Genomic DNA, 10,182 nt, shown 5'->3' on the forward strand with positions numbered 1-10,182 from the left:
GATGTGTATTAATTATGTGTATATATATATATATACATATATATATATATATATATATATATGTATATGCGTATATAAATAAATGTATTTATATTTAATTTTATCAATGTATACTAGGGGCTTCGGCCCTGCGCGCTTCGCGCGCCAACCCCATCTCGGCGCTGCGCGCCTCGTTGTTCGGCGCTTCGCGCCTCACTATTTTCTTACGCATTGTCTAGTAGACAGGCGAATTCCTTCATGTTGATTTGATGACAGGTCTGCACTTGCTGTCCACTTCAATTCCTTCTGTGCTTACTTTTTTTTGTTCCATCAATCTAAGCTCCCATTCGTTGGTTGAAAATTGGTGTTCCTTCTCTATTGATATCGATCCATCTCCTTGACTTACTGAATTATTTTTGCTACCGCTCCGCCCGTTATTCTCCAAAATCACCTTCTTTATATTAGTTTTTTCTCTATATTTGCGTTGCTGTTCACTCCGCAAAACACCTCTTTCTCTTGTGGTTAAGATAGATCCTGGTCGTCCTCTTGCCTGGTTATAGGAATATTTGTTTATTATTATTCTCTGGCTTATTTGGTTATTCGAACTTACTGTTGAATTATACGTAATTGCCATACTGCACACATACAAATGTAACAAGATATATCCATGAGTGAGGATGCGCGCGCCGCTAGGTGTGTATAGTATGTGAGTGTGTGTGTGCGCGCATGTATAGCGTAATACAGTCAGTCAGCCATGTAGATAGAGAGAGAGCGCATCTCGCTATGGCTTATACATACATATTGTAATCCTCATGTATCTTAAGAATCTTTCACAGTTATCAATAAATAATTTAATTATTGTTATCGTTATATATAATAAACCTCACGAATATATTTATTTCAATGATCCAACCTCAATATTTAACATGGTAGCAAAGCGCATGGTTGTGAAAAAGTGAGAGGTTAAGGTATACACGTGGTGTAAGAAAAACTGCAAAAGTATGAAAAAGTGAATAGTGAATCAGGTAAAGAACAATAAAAAAAATGAAAACTGTGAAGGACCGAGTAAAATAAAATGATAATTTAAACGAAAAAAACGAACTTTTGAGACAATGGAAACACGTGGTGTATAAAAAAAGTTGAAGTGAAAAAAGAAACTGTGTGCTTAAATAAAAATGAAAAATATAAACGATTACGAATAAAATAAACCTTAAAGATTGTTGTGTAAAAAGAATTTTTCAAAATAAATAAAAATTGAACGAGATGCGCGCGGATAAAGATTGATATTAAACTTTGATAAAAGTAGCACATATAGCGAAGCTGAGTAAAATGACAAAGTCGGACGAAATGTCGGTACCCGTTTTTGACGGTCAAGATTACGATAAATGGAAAAAGAGGATACTTTTATTCCTAGAGTGGAAGAAGTGCAAAGACAATGCGATACGCGAAAAATCGAACAAAGATGATGAAACGACGTGGAAAGAAGCTAACATAAAAGCAATGAACTATATATATTCAAGTATTTCGAATAAGCAACTCGAGTTTGTCGGCGACGAGAATACCGCGTATAAAATTATGCACAAATTCGACCAAATTTACTTGAAACCGTCAACGAGTTTACAAATTTGTGTTAGAAATAGACTTGATCGATTACGCTTAAAAGACTTTGAAAATTCGAGTGCATTTTTCTTTGAATTTGAAAAACTAATAAACGAATTGAAAAACGCTGGTGCTACAGTAAAAGAGAGAGAAAAATTGGACTATCTCATAAAAACACTGCCTGATTCACTCAGCTATCTCGGTGATATTATCGATAGTGTTAAAGATACGGAACAAAATTGTGAATTTTTGAAAAATAAAATTGTGATGTATGAAACTAAAAGTAAAATGTCAAACAATCATATAAAATCAAGTGTTTTCAAAACTGAAGTTCGTGACGTGGAGTGTAATAGATGTCACAAGAGAGGACATTATGCAAGAGATTGTCGAGGTCGTGGCGGCTTCAATCAGAGGGGTAGGTGGCCAGGAGGTGGTCACTACCAGCAACAACAACATCAACAGCAACAACAACATCAACACCAACGACGACAATACGAAGAGACGTATCAGCCAAGAGGTTATAACACGAGCAGAGGTAACTTCACACAATCAAGAGGTAGAGGTTACAACGAGAGAGGCTATGGTCAAAGAGGTCGCGGAAGAGGTTATGGCAACAACAACAACAACAACGGTAACTACCACAACGCGAGGTATACGTACAACGAAGAAAATAATTATAAGTCAAATGAAACCTTTTTTGCGAAATTAGAATGTCAAAATGAAGATGTCGTTGAAAATAATATGAATAGTAAAATTTGCGAGTATGAAAGTGGAGTATTTATGAATGATTTGTGCAAAATGGAATGGATTCTTGATAGCGGTTGTTCGGATAACATAATAAATGATGATTCATATTTTTTTGAGAGTTCAGATTTACAAAAACCAGTTGTAGTTAAAGTAGGAGATGGCAGACCATTAAAGGTTACAAAAGTAGGAAAAGTCTTGATTTATTTAATAGTAAATGGTAAAGAATTTGAAATACCTGTATCAAACGTATTTTATGTAAAAGAAATGGACAAAAATTTGTTAAGCTACGCGAGAATTACTGATAATTACAAAATTGTTTCAATTAGAGAAAAATCGTGTATTTACAATAAATTTGGTGATATAGTTGGAATAGCTTACAAAGAAAATGGACTTTACAAATTAGAGAGTTATGTCTTGAAAAATAATCACAATGCAAATAGTACACAAACAATGACTGAAAAAGAAAGGTACCATAGAATGTTAGGACATATCAATTTCAATTATTTAAATACAATGTGTAGAGAAAACTATGTAGATGGAATCCCGAAAAAATTAGAGAATGTTCACTTGAGATGTGGTACATGTATACAAAATAAGATGCATGCTTTACAAGTAGAGCGAGAGAAATACTAGAAATTGTACATACAGACGTAAATGGTCCGCAGAAAAATATTGGATATGATAATTCTTGTTATTTCGTTAGTTTCATTGATGACTATAGCAAATTTTCAATTGTTTATACAATAAAATATAAAAGTCAAGTTTATCAATGTTTTTTGGACTATATAAATAAGGTTGAAAATTTCACTGGAAAGAAAATTAAGAAATTAAGATGTGACAATGGAAAAGAATACATAAATAGAGACATTTCCAATCTTATCAGAGAAAAAGGGATAACCTTGGATAAATGCCCCCCATATGTACATCAGCTTAACGGAACAGCTGAACGTTTTAATAGAACAATTATGGACGCAGCGAGATGCTTACTGGCGGACGCAAGATTAAATATTCGATATTGGCCAGAAGCAATTTTAACAGCAAGTTATTTAAAAAATAGAACGATAGCAAATACCTTTGAAAGGAAAAGCCCTTATGAAATTTTTTTTGGAAAAAGGCCTAATATTGAAAATTTAAAATTGTACGGAAGCAAAGTATTTTTCAAAATTGATGAGAGCCAAAGAGATAATAAATGGGATATAAAATCAGATTGTGGAATATTAGTTGGATATGAGAATGTAGGATACAGAGTTTTGTACAACGGTCGAGTAAAAATAGCGAGACATGTAGATATAATCGAAAAACATGAAAATTTGATTGGCTTTAAAGGAAATGATGAGAGTGAAAATGAGAGTGAAATGAATGATAACGATGTAGAGGATGACGTTTTTGATGATAGAATTGAGAGTCCAGTAAAAATAAAAAGTCCAAGTCCCAAGAAAAAATCAAGTCCAAAGAAAAGTCCAAAAATTGAAAAAGAAATAAATTCAAGTAACGACTCGGGAAATTTTGTAGATTGCGAAGAGACAGAAATTCCAACTCGTAGAAAGTCTAACAGACAAACAAAAGAACCCGACCGATGGGGTTATTATGGTAATAGAGAAACCTACTACATATATGTAAATTTTGTAAGCGAGAATAGCCCAAAGACATATGACGAAGCTTTGAGTAGCAATGAGTCTGAATTATGGAAAGAAGCAATGCAAAGAGAAATCGATTGTATAAATAAAAATAAAACTTGGAAACTTGTAAACAAACCGAAAGACAAAAAAATAATCGATGTCAAATGGGTATACACAAACAAATCGAATAATTTAAAAAAGGCAAGATTAGTAGTTAGAGGTTTCCAACAAAAGGAAATTGTTGAAGATATATATTCATCAGTTGCGAGATTACAAACATTGAAATTGTTATTAGCCTTTTGCGTTCAAAATAAATATATGATTGAACAGATGGATGTTGAAACTGCTTTTTTGAACGGTGCGATTAAGTCAGAAATTTATGTCAAACAACCCGATGGCTACAACGATAAAACTGACAGAGTGTATAAATTGGAAAAAGCGTTGTATGGATTGCGTGAGAGCCCGAGAGCGTGGTATGAATGCTTTGACAAATATATTACAAAGTTGAATTTTCAAAGGAGCAATAGTGATTATTGTTTATATATCTTGGATGAGGCAAATGGCGAGAAAATATATATAATTTTGTTTGTAGATGATTTATTAATTTGCGGAAAAGATCAGAATAAAATTAAGGAAATAAAAGTAAAATTAAGTCAGAGATTTGCAATGAAAGATTTGGGTAAAGTGAAAACGTATTTAGGAATAAATATTGAATATGATTATAAAAATGAAATGATGACATTAGATCAAAGTGAATATATTGAGTCATTAGCGAAACATTACCAAATAATTGAAAGTAAATTGTATAATACACCGATGGAACAAAGTTTGAATATTGAACCCGCACAATCAGCATCAAATAATATAAAATATAGAAACTTGATAGGAGCATTAATGTATATAAGTACATGTACAAGATTTGATATAAGCTACAGCGTAAATTACTTGAGTAGGTTTCAAAATTGTTATAACGACATACATTATAAATATGCATTGAGAGTCTTAAAATATTTGTATCTTACAAGAAGTTTAAAGGTGACTTACAAAAGAAATTTGAAAGCTGACATTTTGGATTGTTTTGTTCATGCTGATTGGGCAGGTGACACAAATGATAGAAAATCCACTACTGGATTTGCAATAAGATTTTATGGAAACATAATTTATTGGAAAACAAAAAAACAAAATAGTGTAACAAAATCATCGACATCTGCCGAATATGTAGCGTTATCAGAGGCAGTGAGCGAAGTAAAATTCATAAAAAGCTTGATTAAAGACTTCAAAGTAAAAATTGATTTACCGATAAAAATATATGAAGACAATTCTGGTGCAGTTTTGATTGCAAAATATGGTAATTTAACTGAAAGATCCAAATATATTGAAATACATTATCACTTTGTAAACGAATGTTATGATAAGAAAGAAATTGATATTATAAAAGTTGATACTGAAAATAATTTAGCTGATATCTTTACAAAAGCGTTAGGTAGATATAAGTTTGAAAGAATAAGATTATTGTTAAATTTGAATAATTGATTATTACGATTGTTATTACTATACTTATCAAAGTTTTTTTGAGAAAAGAAAAATTTGTTAATTTAATTTTATAATATGAAAAGAAAAGTATTTTGGTTGTATTCAGAAAATTAACTGTTTACCGAAGATAGAGTTGTACAGTATGGAATTAAGGAGGTGTGTTGAATTATACGTAATTGCCATACTGCACACATACAAATGTAACAAGATATATCCATGAGTGAGGATGCGCGCGCCGCTAGGTGTGTATAGTATGTGAGTGTGTGTGTGCGCGCATGTATAGCGTAATACAGTCAGTCAGCCATGTAGATAGAGAGAGAGCGCATCTCGCTATGGCTTATACATACATATTGTAATCCTCATGTATCTTAAGAATCTTTCACAGTTATCAATAAATAATTTAATTATTGTTATCGTTATATATAATAAACCTCACGAATATATTTATTTCAATGATCCAACCTCAATATTTAACACTTACAATTTTATTTTCCTTTTTCTTTTGTGATACGTCCGACCATCCACCGTCTCCATCGCCTTGTCTGCTGGTTGAAACTCCTCCTTTCTGTTCGTTGGTTGAAAAGCCAGTATGATATTTTTTGTTCGCTTCCCTATATTTTCGCTGCTGTTCTCGTCGTCTAATTTTTCGCCCTTCTATGTCCATCGCATTGGTTGGTCGTCCTCTTGATTTATTTTCCAAATCAAAAATCACAATCGATTCTTCTAATTCTTCGACACCCTTCGTTGAATTATTTTTACTACCGCTCTGCCGGTTATTCTCCAAAATCACCTTCTTTATAATAATTTTTTCGCTATATTTGCGTTGCTGTTCATTCCGCGAAACACCTCTTTCTCTTGTGGCCAACATCGATCCTGGTCGTCCTCTTACCTGGTTATACGAATATTTGATGGATATTATTCCATGGCTTATTAGGTTCTTCGCACTTACAATTTTATTTTCCTCTTTCTTTTGTAATACTTCCGACCATCCACCATCTTCATCGCCTTGTCTGCTGCTTGAAACTCCTCCTTTCTCCATTGTCATTGTAAATCCTGGCTGTCTTTTTGACTGTTTGGTGATATATTTAGATTAACTCTTATTTGATTGTTACTTTTCATACTTATTACTCACTGTCTGAATTTTATTTTGGTTCTGCAAGACATCAAAGTGTCCACTGTCTCCGTTGCCCGTGAAGAGTAGCGAGCATTGTGTTTCATTTTGTGATCCGATCCGGTGTGGATAAATTTGTTCTTCGCGATACACGATTAAACATATCTTAAAATTGTCCGCAGCTGTGGCTTATTCTGCTTCTCCCCCGTATATTCCACTTTTTGTAATCACCAGGTGACCTAATCACAGCACCGTTTGACACATTACCTGTAATAAAACCCGCAAATGTAGACCAATTATCCACTATTTTTGAAACGATACTCAGTCTCACCTCTGCGTGTCGATCTTGAGTGCCGTATACACAATACGCCAACACGCGAAAAAGACAATTCCCGTCGGGAATCATCTTGATAATTTTCGTTTGCATGTTCATTTTTTGCGCGTCAGAAACAGATACCGATAAAGATATTTATCAAAGACTGTCATAAACAGCCGATGACAGCTGTCAAAGGGTTTACTAGATGCTTTTTGTTTTGCTTTATGAATTGTAGTTTGGAACATTCATACAATGGATTGGAACCTATTATGAGGTTTAAAGAATACGTACAGATAGATAAATGATTATTTATTTAATTTCACATTTTCAATTTTTGACAATTAATTATTCTTCAATTTGGGAAAAATAGTTGATTCAATTTATTTACTTTTTTTTTCATTCCATTAATATATTTAACTCAATTACCTCTATTTATATTCAATTATGATCATGTAATATACTCATATATGGATAAATGTATTTATATTCAATTTTTATAATGTATATTATTAATGTATATTATTATTGTGTATTATTACTGTGTATTATTAATGTGTATTATTAATGTGTATATATGTACACATATATCATAATTTTCAATTTACTTTTAAAAAAAGAAAAATTGAAAAAAAAAAAAATTTTCCTTACATTAAATAAATTTTCGAAGAATAATTATGATCATTGAAAAAATCCCGTATATTTTTTGATTATCTGCTCACATATTAATTGAAATAAAAATATTATTCATTAGAAAAATGCCATTTAATTTACTTTATGAATTGTAGTTTGAATCATTTATACGATGAATTAGAACTCATAAGGTTTAAAGAAAAAATACAGATAGATAAATGATTATTCATTAAATGTCATGATTTTAATTTTTAAAAATCATTCATTCTTTAATTTAAGAAAAATAATGCATTTGAATCAGTTATTGTTTTTTATTTCATGAAATTATTGAGCGTAATCACCTCCATTTATATTAAATTATATCAATGGAATATATATATATAAATGAATGTATTTATATTTAATTTTGTTGATGTGTTTTATTAATCTGTATTATTAATGTGTATGAATATAAATCTCGCAATTTTCAATTTACTCTTGAAAAAAGAGAAATTGAAAAAAAAAATTTTTTTTACATGATTTTAATTTTTTCAAAATAAATATAATTATTAAAAATTTCCTATATATTTTTTAATTATCTGCTCACATATTATCTCGAATGAAAATATTATTCATTAGAAAAATGTCATTCAGTTTACTTTATGAATTGTAGTTTGGAACATTTATACAATGGATTAAAACTCATTATTTGGTTTGAAGCAAACGTACAGATGGATAATTGATTATTCATTTAATTTCACAATTTTAATTTTTAAAAATTAATTATTCATCAATTTCAGAAAACAGTTCATTTAAATTAGTTATTTTTTTTATTTTATTCAATTATTAAACCTAATTACCTCCATTCATATTCAATTATATTGATGTAATATATATATATATATATATATATATATATATATATATAAATAATCGCAGGAGATAAATGAATGTATTTATATTTATTTCATTAATGTAGATTATGAACGTATATTATTAATGTTTATCATTAGTGTGTATTATTAATGTGTATTATCAATGTGTATATATATGTATATTGGGGTGGGCCAAAAAAAATGAGTATTTTTTTTCTACTTTATACTCTGAAAATCGGTTGCTAGATACCTCTAAAGAATTCTCACTAAATATGAGCTCATAATTTTGATAACAAGGTCCTCCGCTTTACAATTTTTCATTTTTTCCTGAGTATTAGAAACAAAAATTCATATCTCTTTGACAACTGTTCGTTGAAAAATATTTCCCTTTATATTCCTGTAGGAAATCGAACGCTCTACAAAAAAGGTCTCCTACAATTTTTTCGTAAACCTTACCGTTTAAAAGATATCAAAGCTTAAAGTTTGATTATTTTAAGAGAAATTTCTGTTTTGCTCATGAATTTTTTAACTCGCTTACAAAAAATTTTGATGAATTGCACAACTCATAATTTTGTAGGAAATTAACTGCTCTACAAAAATTGTGTCGTATGATTTGTCGATTAAGTTAAGCGTTTAAAAGATATTCATCGTCAAACATCAATGCATACTAATTTTAACAGTTTTTGATGAACAATTCGAAAAATTTCAATTTAATTTATAAGTTGCATGAAAATTTATTCCAATGTGAGTTCCTAAGAAAAGAGATATGTTTGAAACTATTTTTCTTTTATTTTTTTAGTTCTACATAATATATATTTTTTAATTCTTTCCCTTATCCTTTCCCACCTGCCTATTGATTAAATAATTAAGTACATATATATTGTCAATTGTACCCATGCCTTTTCTGAAACCCGTTTGGTTTTGCGGTATCAAGCCCTTTTCCTCTACCTCTCTTTCTAACCTATCCGCTAATGCCATCGCATACACCTTATATAGAGTTGGCATCAAAGTCACCCCCCTATACTCTTCTACCCTTTTCCCCTCCCCCTTCTTAACTATCGGCGCTATCAATCCCTCCCTCCAATCCTCTGGCCAGCCCTCCCCCACCCAAACTCTGTTACATGTTTTCCATATCCACCGCTCCATTTCTTCCCCCCCATACCTCCATACCTCGCTAACTATTCCATCCCCCCCCTGGTGCCTTTCCATCCCTCAGCTTTCCTATCACCTTTTTAATCTCTTCCCTCTGCAGCTCCCCTTCCCCGTCCCCCTTCCTATTTACCGTCTCCCCGCCTTCTGTTACCTTGCTTTCTACCCCGCCTAATAATCCCATGAAATACTCCCTCCACTCCTGATCTCCTATTTCTTCATTCACCCTCTTCCACTTCTTTCTTTCCCTATTAACTATCTCCCATACCTTGCTTTCTGTCCTTGCTTCCGCTACTTCTTTTATGAATCCCTCATTTTCTTTCTTTTTCCTCTCCTCGCATAGCCGATTATATTCCCTTCTTTCCTTTCTATACGCGTCCCCTTCCCCCGCCCCCTTTCTCAATTTCCTTAGACTCTGCCTAACTTCCGCTTTTTTTCGCCTACATTCCTCATCCCACCATCCCTTTTTCGCTTCCCTCCCCCTCCCTCCTACATCTAAGGCTCGTCTAAACTCCCTTATTCTTTTCTCTATCTCTTTACCTACATCCACTTCTCCTATCCCCTTCCATTTGACTTCTGTTCTAAACCTCATCCTACCCTCCTCCGTCCAGTCTCCTCTACTAGTTCCCCCTACTCTTTTTCCTT

This window comes from Neodiprion pinetum, chromosome 6 (assembly GCF_021155775.2).
Source record: "Neodiprion pinetum isolate iyNeoPine1 chromosome 6, iyNeoPine1.2, whole genome shotgun sequence".
Classification (NCBI taxonomy): domain Eukaryota; kingdom Metazoa; phylum Arthropoda; class Insecta; order Hymenoptera; family Diprionidae; genus Neodiprion; species Neodiprion pinetum.